This window comes from Chelonia mydas, chromosome 2, assembly GCF_015237465.2.
Source record: "Chelonia mydas isolate rCheMyd1 chromosome 2, rCheMyd1.pri.v2, whole genome shotgun sequence".
NCBI lineage: Eukaryota > Metazoa > Chordata > Testudines > Cheloniidae > Chelonia > Chelonia mydas.
In genome coordinates, this window is record NC_057850.1 from 157,403,633 (window position 1) to 157,418,400 (window position 14,768).

The following is a 14,768-nucleotide window of genomic DNA, read 5'->3' on the forward strand; positions in this document are numbered from 1 at the left end:
TATGAACTCCATTTACCAAATTGAAAAAGTAACAGAATAATCCTCCCTAATACTCAGAAACAGAGACTCCATTCTCTGTGGAACAAATTCACAAAAATATAGCACTTAGGTTAATGATATTTTAGAATTAGCTGGCGGAATGGTCTATTAAAATAATATGTTGCACTAAAAACTGTAAATGCTAAATGTCCATTAAGTAATCAAATATTAATATGTCTCATTGCTGCTCAAGGTGAGGGTCAAAAATGAATATAGGAGCATATCAAGAATAAGGCAAATTGACAGGCCAGAAATACAGTAGCACATATTGTTTTAATGTGTATTGGCCAACACAGAGATATAGCAAACCAGAAAAAAAAAAAAAGGTAATCTGCCAGGTCATGTAGCTATTTACTGGAATCTTCTTAACAGATAGCTATCAACAATTCAAAAGATGAAACTTTTTGTCAAGTATGAGTACAGACAGCTTCACTGAAGACTGCCTTCAGGAAAAGAGATTTATTTTGTTTAGGGATGTCAAGCGATTAAAAAAAATGATCATGATTAATCACGCTGTTAATAGAATCCCATTTATTTATATATTGTTGGATGTTTTCTACATTTTCAAATATATTGACTTCAATTACAACACAGAATGCAAATTGTACAGTGCTCACTTTATATTTATTTTTGATTACAAATATTTGCACTGTAAAAAAGAAACACAAGAAACAGTATTTAAATTCACCTAATACAAGAACTATGGTGTAATCTCCTTATCATGAAAGCTGAATTTACAATTGTAGGATTGTGTACAAAAAATAACTGCACTCTAAAATAAAACAATATAAAACTTTAGAGCCTACAAGTCCACTTAGTCCTACTTCTTTTTCAGTCAATAGCTAAGACAAACAAGTTTGTTTACATTTATGGGAGATAATGCTGCCTGCTTCTTGTTTACAATGTCACTTGAAAGAGAGAACAGATGTTCACATTGAACTGTTGTAGTTGGTGTCACAAGATATTTACATGCCAGATGTGCTAAAGATTCATATGTCCCTTCATGCTTCGACCACAATTCCAGAGGAAATGCGTTCAGCTGATGACGGGTTCTCGATAACCATCCAAAGCAGCGCAGACCGACATATGTTCATTTTCATTATCTGAGTCAGATGCCACCAGCAGAAGGTTGGTTTTCTTTTTTGGTGGTTCAGGTTCTGTAGTTTCCACATCTGAGTGTTGCTCTTTTAAGATTTCTGAAAGCATGCTTCACACCTCATGCCTCTCAGATTTTGGAAAGGACTTCAGATTCTTAAATCTTGGGTCGAGTGCTTTTAGCTGTTTTTAGAAATCTCACATTGGTACCTTCTTTGCGTTTTGTCAAATCTGCAGTGAAAGTGTTCTTAAAATGAACAACATGTGTTGGGTCATCATCTGAGACTGCTATAACACGAAATATAAGGCAGAAGGTGAGTAAAAACAAAGAGCAGGAGACATACAATTCTCCCCCAAGGAGTTCGGTCACAAATTTCATTAATGCATCATTTTTTTTTTTTAAACTACCGTCATCAGCATGGAAGCATGTCCTCTGGAATGGTTGCCGAAGTATGAAGGGGCATACAAATGTTTAGCATATCTGGTCTGTAAATACCGTGCAATGCCGGCTACAAAAGTGCCATGTGAACACCTGTTTTCACCTTCTGGTGACATTTTAAATAAGAAACAGGCAGCATTATCTCCTGTAAATGTAAACGAACTTGTTTCTCTTAGCGATTGGCTGAACAGGAAGTAGGACTGAGTGGATTTGTAGGCTCGAATGTTTTACATTGTTTGTTTCTGAGTGCAGTTATGCAACATAAAAACAATCTACGTTTGTAAGTTGCACTTTGACGATAAAGAGATTGCACTACAGTACTTGTCTGAGGTGAATTGAAAAATACCATTTCATTTGTTTCACTTTTACAGTGCATATATTTGTAATACAAATAATAATAATATAAAGTGAGCACTGTACACTTTGTATTCAGTGTTGTAATTGAAATAAATATATTTGAAAATGTAGAAAAATATCCAAAAATACGTAATACATTTCAATTGGTATTCTATCATTGTTTAACAGTGCGATTAAAACTGTGATTAATCTTGATTAATTTTGAGTTAATCATGTGAGTTAACTGCGATTAATTGACAGCCCTAAATCTGTTCTTTCGCACACTAGAAGTTACAGTGTGTATTCACAGAATAGAAGAGACTACTAGGTCAATTAGCTCATTCTCTGGTGAGTTCAAGGTTGTTCCCTGCACTACATTCTTCTAGTTGTTGCCCACTACAGTCCTAAATATCCCAAGGAATGGGAGTCCCATACTCTAATGGAGCAGTTGGTCGGGAAAATTCTGGTAGTCAGTTTAACCTTTTCCTTTCTAAATTTTATCATCTTGAAATATATAAACAGAAGCACAGCCTCCTGGGGCATTGGATCAGGACTGGCTCAGAGGAAAGAGTGCTGCAAAGCCTATAGAATAAATGGCTCCTTGTAGTTCCTGGGAAGTTCCTCATCCAAGCACTGACATGGCTCCGCCCAGTGTAGTTTGTAATAACTGAGAATATATCCACACAAAGTGGCATGGCTGTGGTGAGCTGCCTCCAAATTTTTCTTTATAAAGATTCAGTGTAAGTCAATGGGATGCCAATTCAAAATGACCAATGCATCTCTTTTGCGAAGAACAGATGAGTACACAAATAACGATCACGTAATCTGTCAGTATGTAGATTACTACTCTTGGCTTGCCACAACATATGCATTTTTGTAAAGATGGGAGGATACGGTTTACTGAGAGTGGGCTTATTTGGACAGCTGTGTGCTCTTATTATATTTTCCCACTCTTACAACCTATCTCAAAACCCATAGCTGACACAACACCTCATATAGAGACAGCATGCCCTGTACCTTTCCTCTCATACCTGCAACAGGTATTGTCAATAGAGTGGGAGAATTGCTAAACACAACCATGTTTTCCATATGAAATAGAAAACAGTGCACTAAACAATCACCACTAATTTTGTGAGCCAAAAGCAAAGCAGCAGCTCTCTGAACTCCTCCAAATGTTTGCAAGGGTCCCCTTCTGCCATCTACTCTTATACCACAGGGATGGCAGGTTTGCATGGTCTTTAGGAGTGAGTGAGAGGGGACTGCTCACTCTGGCATTCTTCAGCACACCTAATAGAGTCATAGGTAGATACCTTTCTGCCCTCCAAATGCTGCAAAAGAACAGTAATGGTTAGAGCTAGTTTAAAATTTGGGAAACTTTTCATTTTTTGTGTGTGAAAAATTTGTCCCCCTCTTTTCATTGAAAAATGTTGCAATCTGAATGTTTTTGATCTGCTTTCGTAACTGCACTTGGCAGGAGAGCTGGGGGAATTGGGAGCATTGGTTGCAGGATTAACTATAGCTTACAAATAGAAACAACCTCAGAAGTACCAATTGCAAAAAACTTGTGAGAGAGGCACATCCCCATCCACCTAACCACTGAAATCATTTTAACTGGCACAAAAAGGTTTGCAGGCTCTTGAGAGTGGATTGAGATACTATCACACATAGCAGTAATGAGCAGTGTCTTCAGACTCAGCACCCAGGTGACCGGTTTCCCTGGAGATCTTGAACACAAACCTTGTTTTGCCAAGTCCTGAAGTGGGGCTCTTTGTGTAAATGCTTTGCTACTGTTCTTGCTGTGCTAAGCATATTGGTTCCAAATAAAACATTGACTGTGAATAAATCTGTACCTACTTACTTGTCCCACAAAGAGGAATTAACCGAATGCTGGTGTTTTCTTGACCATTCCAAAGCTGGAGCAATAGAAAATAGGAAAAAAATGAGTGCCTGTATAACCAAGTTGTTTGCAGGCCTGTTGTAGCCCTGTTGGCCCCAGGATTAGAGACATGAAGTGGGTGAGGGAATATATTTTATTGGACCAACTTCTGTTGAGACAAGCTTTCCAGCTACACAGAGCTCTTCCAATAAAAGATATTCCCTCACCCTCCTTGTCTCTGTATATCAAAATGACTTTCAGCATTCTTCTGTTATAACATTTTCATATACTATTTTACATTCAAATACTTCTCTAATATCTAATAGCTAAGTCCACCCATCACTACCAAAATAACTAACTTTGAGTTTGGTTAAAATATGATCACAGAAATAATTTATATATATGTACGTGTTCTTTATCCCACCCTTGGTCTTGTCTACTTAAGGCTGGATTCTGAAAATAGCTGTGTGTGGCTAGACCCCCATGCTTGTACAGAGTCCCACTGACTTCAGCGGGTTCTGCATGGGTGGAGTGGTGCCCCCATGCGCAGTGAATTGCAGAACAGATTGATCCTGCAATGGGACTACTCACAGCGCGTAAAGTTAAGTATACAGTAGAACCTCAGAGTTACGAACTGACCGGTCAAACACACACCTCAATGGGAACCAGAAGTATGCAATCAGGCAGCAGCAGAGACTGAAAAAAAAGAAAAAAAAAAGCGCAAACACAGTACAGTACATTCTTAAATGTAAACTACTAAAAAAAAAAAAGGGAAAGTTTCAAAAAAAAGATTTGACAAGGTAAGGAAGCTGTTTCTGTGCTTGTTTCATTTAAATTAAGATGGTTAAAAGCAGCATTTTCTTCTGCGTAGTAAAGTTTGAAAGCTGTATTAAGTCAATGTTCAGTTGTAAACTTTTAAAAGAACAACCATAACGTTTTGTTTGTTTAAACATTTAGGCCATGTCTAAGCTACCTGCTGGATCGGCGGGTAGTGATCTATCGGGGAACAATTTATCACGTCTAGTGTAGATCCCCGGTCACTCTGCCGTCGACTCCGGAACTCCACCAGGGCAAGAGGCGGAAGCGGAGTCGACGGGGGAGTGGCGGCCGTCGATCCCGTGCTGCGAGGATGCAAAGTAAGTGATTCTAAGTCGGTCTAAGATACGTCGACTTCAGCTACACTATTCTCGTAGCTGAAGTAGCGTATCTTAGATCAATCCCCACACCCCCCCCAGTGTAGACCAGGCCTTAGAGTTACAAACAACCTCGATTCCTGAGGTGTTCATAACTCTGAGATTCTACTGAACGTGTAAATTATTACAAGATTGGGGCCTTAGATTATAAACTCTTGGGGGCAGGGACTACTCTCCAAGGAATTTTGTAATATAAATATAAATCATTAGGGTTGAGATATTTGAAAAGCAAAAGATAACTTCTCTTGTCTCCGTAGACTCTCATCTGTGTCTTTCACTTCTTTATTCCCCCTTCTGGCTTGGACCCTGACCGCATGCAGAACTCCATTCTGTTCGGGGGCACAGATCCATATTAGTGGATCCTCATGCAGGATTGGGTCTAATTTTTAGCTGCCTTGTGCTTCAGTTTCCCCGTCAGTAAAATGATAATACTTTTAGTTATCCACCTCTATAATGAATGAAAGGTGTTACAGAAGTGCAAAGTATTGTTGTTAAATATCTTAAAGGTAGACTTGTCATTATCTGTGTTGTTGAAAATAATGGATGAAATTGTATGTAAAATTACTTAATAGATATCATTTATAAAAGAAAGTAAAAAAAGGGACATGGAGAGATCGGAAAAGTGAGTAGGGAGGTGGAATCCCTGATGAGGATGTGGAAGAAAGAGTTCAGTTGAATAGTTTTGCTTTAGGGTGTAATTACATGAAATTACAATCCCATTGTGCATACTTAGGGGTGTATTATTTTTCCTTTTTAGGAGGAGACAATACAGCAATGTTGACAGATATAAAAAATTAATCATACTAAATAACAATACTGCAGTCTTCATCAGGAGCAATAAATGAAAAGCGGTGCTGCAGCAGTATGTTGCATGCTGCTAAAATGTGAATTTTCACAGTTTGTTGCCACTGGGCTTGCCCAGCATTCTGAGAACCTTGCAGATGTCAATTTACCTGTGTAATCATAATTTAGTGCAATTAGCATGTGAAATGTTTCACTATCTCTGTGTGGCTACCTCATAATTATAAAGTAAATGTGTACTTATCAAGATGTTGCTGTGCTCAGAGAGGTCATGTAATGATGCTCTCTACCTTGTCAGGGTACTGTGTTAGGGGTGCCACAGGAGCCTTAACTGAAAATGTTGATAAATGCAAAGTAACATATAATAGAAGGAAAATGCAAACTACTCACATACCTCAGCGTGTTCTAAATTAGCACTATTAACTCAGGAAAAGGACCTGAACTTCACTATGGACAGCTCACTGAAGGCTTCTGCTCAAGGTGGAGCAGACAAACCAAAATACTAGTACGTGTAAGGAATAGCATGAAGAATAATACAGAAAATATAATCAGTGTGTCGGCCTAATCTGGAATACTGTGTACAGAACTGGTTCCACTATCTCAGAAAGATTATTGCAGAATTGGAGTGAGTGACAAGAATGATCAAGGTGCTGGAAATGCTGTCATGGGAAAAGAGATTGAAAAGATTGGGGTTGTTTACCTTAGAAACAAGAAAAATAAGAGGGAACATAATAAAAATATATAATGAATGGTGCAGAAAAGAGAGCAGAATCTTATGTTTTCCCTTTTTCATTGTGCTGCAACAAGGGGACATTCAATAAAACTGAAATTAAAAACTGATAAGGAAATACTTTTCGTATTCGGTGTGTAATTGCACTGTGGAACTCATTGCCATAGGACAGCCTCGAAGCTAAAAACATAACCAGGTTCAAAGAGGAATTGGATGTTTATATGGATATTAAGAATATCCAGAGTTGTCATAAATACTAAAAATGAATTTTAGATGGGATAAAAATATCATGCTTCCAGGAGACTTCAGAGAGCTGATTATCTTACTCCTGCCTACTTTGAGGTTTCCTGCACCTTTTTCTGAAGCATCTGGTGGTGGTTGCTGTCAGATACTCAAGATTCCATATTAGATGGATCACAAGTTTTTTCCTAAAATTACTGACCTTTCAAGAGTCTAATTCTTGTATAGAAACAAATAACTTTTGTGCTGTGAGGATTATTTTTCCATCTCATCTTTGCCTTACAGTGGCTGCATTTCATTAATTGGCTTAATATAAACCACTATATATTTTTATTAATTCAGCAGATACTCATGTTTTCATTAATATTTTTCATTTTTATAGCAACTTTCAACCCAAAGGATCCAAAAGCCCATTACAAGTTGGATATGCATATTAGGACTAAAATTCAGCCACTTTTGAGAGAGGGGGCATATTGTGGTTTGGCTGTGTGCTCTGGGCCGGCAGTACCACCTAATGGTGATACTCTGGCGTGTAACACCTAATGGTGAGAGTCCAAGAGTCGATTTACCTAGAAGTTATAGTTTGGGAAGTGTTAACCAGCGTTAGGAGTCCAAAAGCCTCTTTACCTAGTGGCTATAGCTTGGGAAGTGTTGAGATGGGGGTGGGGGGATAAGGGGAAAATGGGACCACTTCACTCCAGTGGGTTCCAACCCAGGGCCCTTTGAAACTGTACAAGGTCTAGGGTCTGATAGCCCTACGTGCACTCCCTGGGTCACTTTCTACCCTTATGCTGGTCTCTCTGATGTCCTGGGTTGGACTTCGGGTCCCTCCTGTGTTCCCCTCTGATCTGTCTCCAGAGTCTCTTCCATTGGCAATAGTGAGTCATCACCTTCAGCTCCCATGGTCAATAGGTTTCCAGTGGCTTGGCATCCTGGCGGCTTCCTGTCAGGAGGCTTCTGCCCCAACTGCTCTCCTCCTCCAGAGTGAGCTGAGCTGCTTCCTTTTGAATAAGGAGCATGCCCAGCAGAGGCGAGGGGGTATGGCTTCCTGCATCAAGAGAAGCTCCTTAACACTTGCCTTGCTGGTGTGGGGTTGATACACCCTGTCACAGAGCACCATCCATTCAATGCACAACACTCTGTACACAATAGGTAGGAGGAGGCATTTTTGTCATGAAGACCAGTGAAAATCCTTACTGTTATGGCAAGTGCGATAGGAGCAACAGCCATTCCCTTTTGGGCCAGAGGTGGGGAATGAATTCCAGAATCAAGGACCCCTCAAAGAAAATATTTTGCCACTAGCCCTCAGACATTTATATCTGGGGTCAGTTACCTTGAGAACTTCAGCTGTTACCTGCAAGTGTTGGGACAGAACAGGAGTAAGGTGGTTTCCAATGTAACCGCCACCCAGCTGTAAAGGTTTTCATAGGTCAAAACCAGCACTTTGTCAGCCAGTGCAGACTATGAAGAAGATATGTGTCAGTGGTCAGTCTTATTCTGTACTACTTGAAGCTTCTGAGTGGTTTCCAGGTGTTGCCCCAAGTAAAGCACATGACAGAAACCAAGTCTGCAGGTGATGGAGGCAAGGATAGCTATGATGAAGTGTCTGCATTTGAGAAAAAATGCCCAAAGTAGATGTTAAAAAAGCATGATAGCTTATTGATCTCACTTGACCACCTAAAAGCATCTGGGGAGCTAAGAAGACACTTAGATTATGCACCTTGCTAAGAAAAGGTGGACAACTTGTGGAGTAGATCTGTGGGAAGTATTTGCTTTAAGTCACAAAGTCAATTGAATATCACCTTGGGTTCAAGCTTCAAAACTTTGCAAAAATGAGCTAGTGTTCCATGCAGATAATTTAATCTGGTGTTAGTAACACTGGACAGAAATGTTTCCTTATGTTTGATCCCTGTTTCTATTCAGAAACACTCCTGCTGAGGAGAGTCTTCACCACTGCTAGCCTGGCTGAGCCATCACAGTGCGGAGGTGTAGTCCACATGCAGTCCAGTAAAGGTACATTTATTAAAAACCGTTTATAAAGGGTTAATGTGATTTAAGATGACTGTGTCCACTGAAGCTTTTATAATTGAATGAGCTATACCATTGACATCTACCTTTCAAAGACCATCCTATCAATCCTTACTCAGGGCAAGCCATGTAGAAAACTGGTTTCTCTAGCACTGTCCCCCCCTGATTATAGTTTTAAAGTCATAGTTGCCATTTCTGAGAATAGCCAAACAAAAACCTCACTATTGTAGTCAGTGTACTGGCAAGCAGTTCTGGCTACTAGAAATGACCAGCAGGAAGTTCCTCAGCTCTTTCAGTGAAAGTTACACATGTGGGAGTGGAGAGAGAGCACACTAAATTAACATGTATGTAAAGGAACAAGCCTCTTGGAGGCTCCAGAATTATTGGAGTATCAGTGCTCTAGGGCCTCATTATAGTATTTTGGTGCAGGGTCTGTAATGCCTGCTGTTCCCTTTCCCACCTGAAGCATTCCCTTTCTCATTCTCAGCTGGCAGTTCCTTCCCACCTGAAACTCAGTGATCATCTATTTGACACATCTGGCTGTCATTCAGGACAGGTACTGTATACCTGCCATTAGGAATCTTTTTTTACCCATCATAGAGGAGCAGCTTTGTTTTGAGGAAGGATTGTGGTTTATTTCCATGTTGTACTAAAAGGGTTGGGGAGTATAGGAGGGAGGGTCTGCTTTTGGCTTTGACCAATGTATGGAAGGAGGTACTGCTTCCAGTGAATCCAGCAGAGAGCATCTGGCAAACCCAGTTGGATTGGATTGCTCTGCCCAGATGAAGTAGTTTACACTTTGGCAAGGTCTGCTGCATTATTCAGTTGAGGCTGTAGGGATTTGCAACAGTTTTGTTATTTATAGCGGTATGTTGCAGGACTTTCAAGCCTTACAAAGATTGTGCACTCTGCAAGTGTCACACAAGTGGTGCAGGATCAGTTTATGGTGAGATTAGAAATTTGCAAAGAGAGGTGGGGAGAGTTAGGTGATCTTCCCTAAAAATCTTTGCCGTTTTTTGATGAAAGCTTCTGCACAGATGAAAAAGCAATGTGGTTTTTGTTTTGTTTTGTTAATGATGACATTGGATTCTATAATGAAGCCCAGCAGGTAGGAAGATCCTGCACAGATTTCAAAAGCAAATGCTCATCTGTGCAATAAAGTATATTTTTACATAAAGCTGCTGCTTTACTAATTATTCCAGAAGTGGTGGGGCATTGGGATAAGTTTTTAATATGATAAAAGGAATGCCAATTTTAAAGAATTATGAATAATGGACCATACATGAAAACAAAGAACAAGCACGTAATTCCCCACAAAGTATAAACCATAATAAACATTTTAATGTGAAATGAAATCATATAGAAATGAATTCAGTGTGTCTAAACATCACCGTTTTGCTCCAGAATTTTTTATATCTTGGTAAGCCAATAATAATTAGCTTTTAGCTGGTGTAGGGATATTGCCCCTGACCAAGCCAGAGCGGCAACCATAAGTCCCAACACAGTGAGATAAGTTTATCAGCATAGCAAGCAAATGAGTTATAGTAGCAATAGCAAAGCTGAATATTTGATGCCCAAGACAAGTATGGAGCTAAATGTCTTCCACAATTCTAGCTTGCAAAGTAGACAGTTAAGAAGTCAGTGCACCTTAAAGCACTAGCCAGACCTTTTATTGCGTTTGCAGAACATTAAATCCTTCTCTAAAACAAGTCTCACACTGAATGGACTTTGAGAGGGAAGAATGCATTCAAGCCAGTGAAAGAAACAAACTGTGATTCCAGTAGACAAATGTTTCTCAGCAAGATTCTTGGCTAAATATCATAATAGCTATTCAGGTTCTGTCAGCGAGGTGCACTTGCAGTAATTTAGAAAGCAATTCGTACAGTTTAATTGGGAAGACAAACTAAAAAAGAACCCAACCTCATTTTGTAGTACGAACGCTGAACAGAAAGTGCAAAAGCTGGAGAAAAGAAACTCTTAAGTCATTGTATCACTGTGATAGTCTTTGGTGGTTTTTCCCTTAAGGAATGGGCCAACCTGACCACACCAAGTTATCTACGTTGGGTGGTCACAAGACAAGCCCCACTTTCCTACTGTTCGCAAGGGAGCTCTGCCCTTTTTTGGGCCACCTTAAGGTCTCTGTGTTTGGATTATCAACATGAAAGTCACAAAACCTCACACATTCAGGGATACTCCCTTCCTGTGGTTCTAGCAAAGGAGGAGGGGGTGGTGAATCTACAGCAGTTGTTCTCAACCAGGAGTACATGTAGCCCTGGGGGCACACAGAGGTCTTCCAGTGGATACATCAACTCATCTAGATGTTTGCCTAGTTGTACAACAGGCTACATAAAAACCACTAGCAAAGTCAGTACAAACTAAAATTTCGTACAGACAACGACTTGTTTATGCTGCTCTATAGTCTACACACTGAAATGTAAGTACAATATTTATATTCCAATTGATTTATTTTATAATTACATGGTAAAAATGAGAAAGTAAGCAATTTTTCAGTTATAGTGTGCTGTGACACTTCTGTATTTTTATGTCTGAGTTTGTAAGTAAGTAGTTTTTGAGTGAGGTGAAACGTGGGGTACGCAAGACAAATGAGACTCCTGAAAGGGGTACAGTAGTCTGGAAAGGTTGAGAGTCACCGGTCTACAGTGCTGCCAAACATACAGTCCCAGCTCAATGGGTTTGGGGAGATTGCTCTGGATGAGAATCCATGGCAGGCTCCGCCTGTCTGTCCGTCTATCTTACCCTGCTGTACTCTCCCCAGGGTTGGGATGAAGGTCTCCTGCGCAGGAGTTGCTTCTGTAGTCTACTGTTTAAGGCAATCCTGCTCCTTTCTCCCCAGTTGACTTCAATATTTTTTAAAGACCTCCTGCCTATGTTGCATGATTGACAGGGCCAGAGGAGTGGGACTAGCCTGACTGCCAGGTGATGCCTATATACCCCATCACAATCACATTCTGCTGTTTCAGCCTACATCAATAGATGAAAGCTCAACAACATAGAGTTTGACTTCAGTGAGGCTACACAATTGAAACAGAGAGGAATTTTGCCCAATTTTAATAACGTTTTAAATACAATTTTTAAAAAAAGATGATCAATGGCCAGTTCTTATTTACACAACTTCATCTTATCTCTTCTACCATCTCCTTCCTGGAGGCCACATCATCCCTAATATAGTCGTTGCCATTCTTTCTGCACCCCCCAACCTTGTTCCTCCTTGTTATGTTCACAGAATATATGCAGAGAAGTTAGATAAAAACATCAGATACTCTTTCCCCATTCTTAAAGCAATGTTAACACTACTTTTATTCTTAGAATCTGGATAACACCACCCAGGAACCAAAAACAGAGAGAAAGCACGTTGCTCCATAAGGCTGAGAGTCACAACTCTCACTCTACCTTGTTTTAGATTGATTCTTTCCAGACTGACTCTGATCTCAGGGTTCTTAGCAGAGCCCCCTAGCTTGCAAGCAAGGCCAGGAGATCTCCCTCCACACCCATTCTTAAAGTGATAGCTTGCAATTTCAACACAGTCTTCAATACTCTCAGTCCTTCACTCTTTCTTTTCTCCTGTTCCCTCTGGAATGCCTGTGCCATCTCTGACATGGCCAGACTCTCTTTCTAGTGGTCTGTCTGTTCCCTATGCCCTTACTGAAACCTTGGTATCTCCCTTCACCTCTTTGGCTTCTCCTTCTTTTGGTAGAATCTCCTTCCAACCCCCTCATCCATTAGACCATGTCAGTATCAGACTCCTCATTTCTTCCTCTTGCCACTTCCCGCCTATTCTTCCTCCTCCTCTGCCCTCCAAATGCACACAGTTGGCATCTCACTCTTTGCATGGCTGTCATTTGCCCTTCCCCCGGATTCTATTTTGAGCGTTGCCTCCTTTGGTCTCTGACTCTGTTCCTCTCTGACTCTACTACCACCAAGATCTGTGCCTGCGGTGGCTCCACCTGGGCCTAGGCTTCAAGGTGCACCACAGCGGCCCTCCTACTCATCACAGCATAGCCCCCTTGGCACTCATTGTTGGCGACAGCTGGGTATGAGCCTGGCGCTCCAGTGCCATTCATTTTGAGGACTAGTTGATTTGGCAGGTGAGCTGTTACACACTTGTTAGCGGATTCCAACTTCCATGGCCACCGTCCTGCTGTCTATATCAACCAACACCTTTTCTGGGGTCTGATGAGCGTCGGCATTGGGCGCCTTAACTCAGCCTTCAGTTCATCCTGCAGCGCCAGTTCTGCTTACCAAAAGTGGCCCACTAGGCACTCGCATTCCACGCCCATCTCCACACCAGGGAGCTGGGCTTCTTACCCATTTGAGAATTCCTCCACTCAATGTCTTGGTCACTCTCATGACCTGATCTTAAAATCACTGTTATCTCTCTGTCCTTTTATTTCACTGTTTCCACTTGGCACTTACTGCATTTTCTCCTGGCTACCCAATCTCCTCTCTCTGTCACTCACTTCTTCCATGACATTTAGTCAGCAAGCCAGACTCAATTGTTTAAATAATTTGAAGCTACAAGACAATGTTGCTACTTGCCCAAATAACTATAGTTTCATCCCTAGGACATAGGTGTCCAGAAGAAGTCTTTGGCTATCCCAGTAAGCAGCTGAAGACTCCAGTAGATCAAAATAGGTAACAAAATGTAATCTCGTGGCTTGAGAACTAATCCACTCTCTCACTCTGTCATGCTGTTATAAGCACTTTTGTTTCTGGAGGATTTTCTTTGGCCTTGGGTCTCTCAAGGCAGCTGTGTTCTGGACACTGCCATTTTGAGTATGCAGAGGGGCTTAGTTCTTGTCCAGATAACAGATGCACTTGCCATCGAAGGTGGTGGGAGTTGTGCTTCTGTAACCTAGGGAAAAGTCAAATTCAGAGATGTGATATCGGGAAACCAATGCATCAATCATTTCCCTTCTACAGGGCCAAAAAAATCTTTGGGAACCTGAAGGCTGTATGCTGTGTTTCAAAAAAGCTGCAAAATTTGTGCGCCAAATATTGTCACTCAATTTTTTTGCTTTTTACTTTGCAGCTGAACCCTTTGTTTTGATTGACTATATTTTTAAGGTCTTCCAGACCTGGATCTTGTTTTATCACATGACTTTAAAGCACTTAGCTTGTGCTGGGTGCTGTATGAATAATGATACTCTTAGGACAGCTCATAACTTAGGCTGTTCATGGGAAACCACTTGGAATTACTTCAAGCATTTTTTATTTTTGTTTATTTAGAGGAACAAACTATCAGAATAGCCTCAACCCAGCTGAAATTTGTCCATGCACAATTCTAGGTGTGTACATCATTTAGCTGCAATTTTTGCTCATGATGACTCGTGCGCCCAAACAATACAGTTTACATGGGCCAAGCTTATCTTCTCTTAATTTGTAATCAAAACTGAGCTTTTTTTTTTTTTGAGGAGGGTGGAGACTGAGATCACTTATACATTAAAAATATGTGGAGAAAGAGAATATATAAACATACATATAACCCCTGCTAACATTAGCATGGCTCTCTGTCTCCCACGAGTGGCTGGACCAAGTATAAATGCTATTGCCTGTGAGCAAATGGACCTAATTCTTCAACTAAAGCTCAGAAAGGGGCACTGTTCTTCTGCGTGTGTGTGTGTGTGTGTGTGTGTGTGTGAGTGAGTGAGAGAGAGAGACTATTTTCTTCAGATGGAAAAACATAATGAATTTATCACAAACATGCTTTTAACAACGATTCACAGGACAGGAATTTCCATTATTCATGCAGAACATTTCAGTAGCAAACATTCTGAAGCAGCATGACCAGAATTTCAAAGATATTAAATATAGTGATCATTTCCCAAAGCCCCTCAGTTTCTTCAAGTCACCAACCTATACCATCTGAGCACTTGCTCTATTCCAAAGGTATTTTCCAACATATGTATAAAGAAGTTTAAAGAACACTGCAAAACCAAGAGAAGACTACTTAAATATTTACATTCAATGTGG

The 14,768-nt window shown here is 40.5% G+C and overlaps 1 long non-coding RNA gene across 1 annotated transcript in view; it reads right to left on the minus strand.

Moving 5' to 3' along the window:
- Positions 1-12,856: 12,856 nt before the first annotated feature.
- Positions 12,857-14,768, minus strand: part of LOC122464624 — a 31,920-nt gene continuing 30,008 nt past the window's right edge. The window contains exon 4 of the long non-coding RNA XR_006288822.1: positions 12,857-13,003. This is a non-coding gene — a long non-coding RNA (uncharacterized LOC122464624). The remainder of the gene's footprint in view (positions 13,004-14,768) is intronic.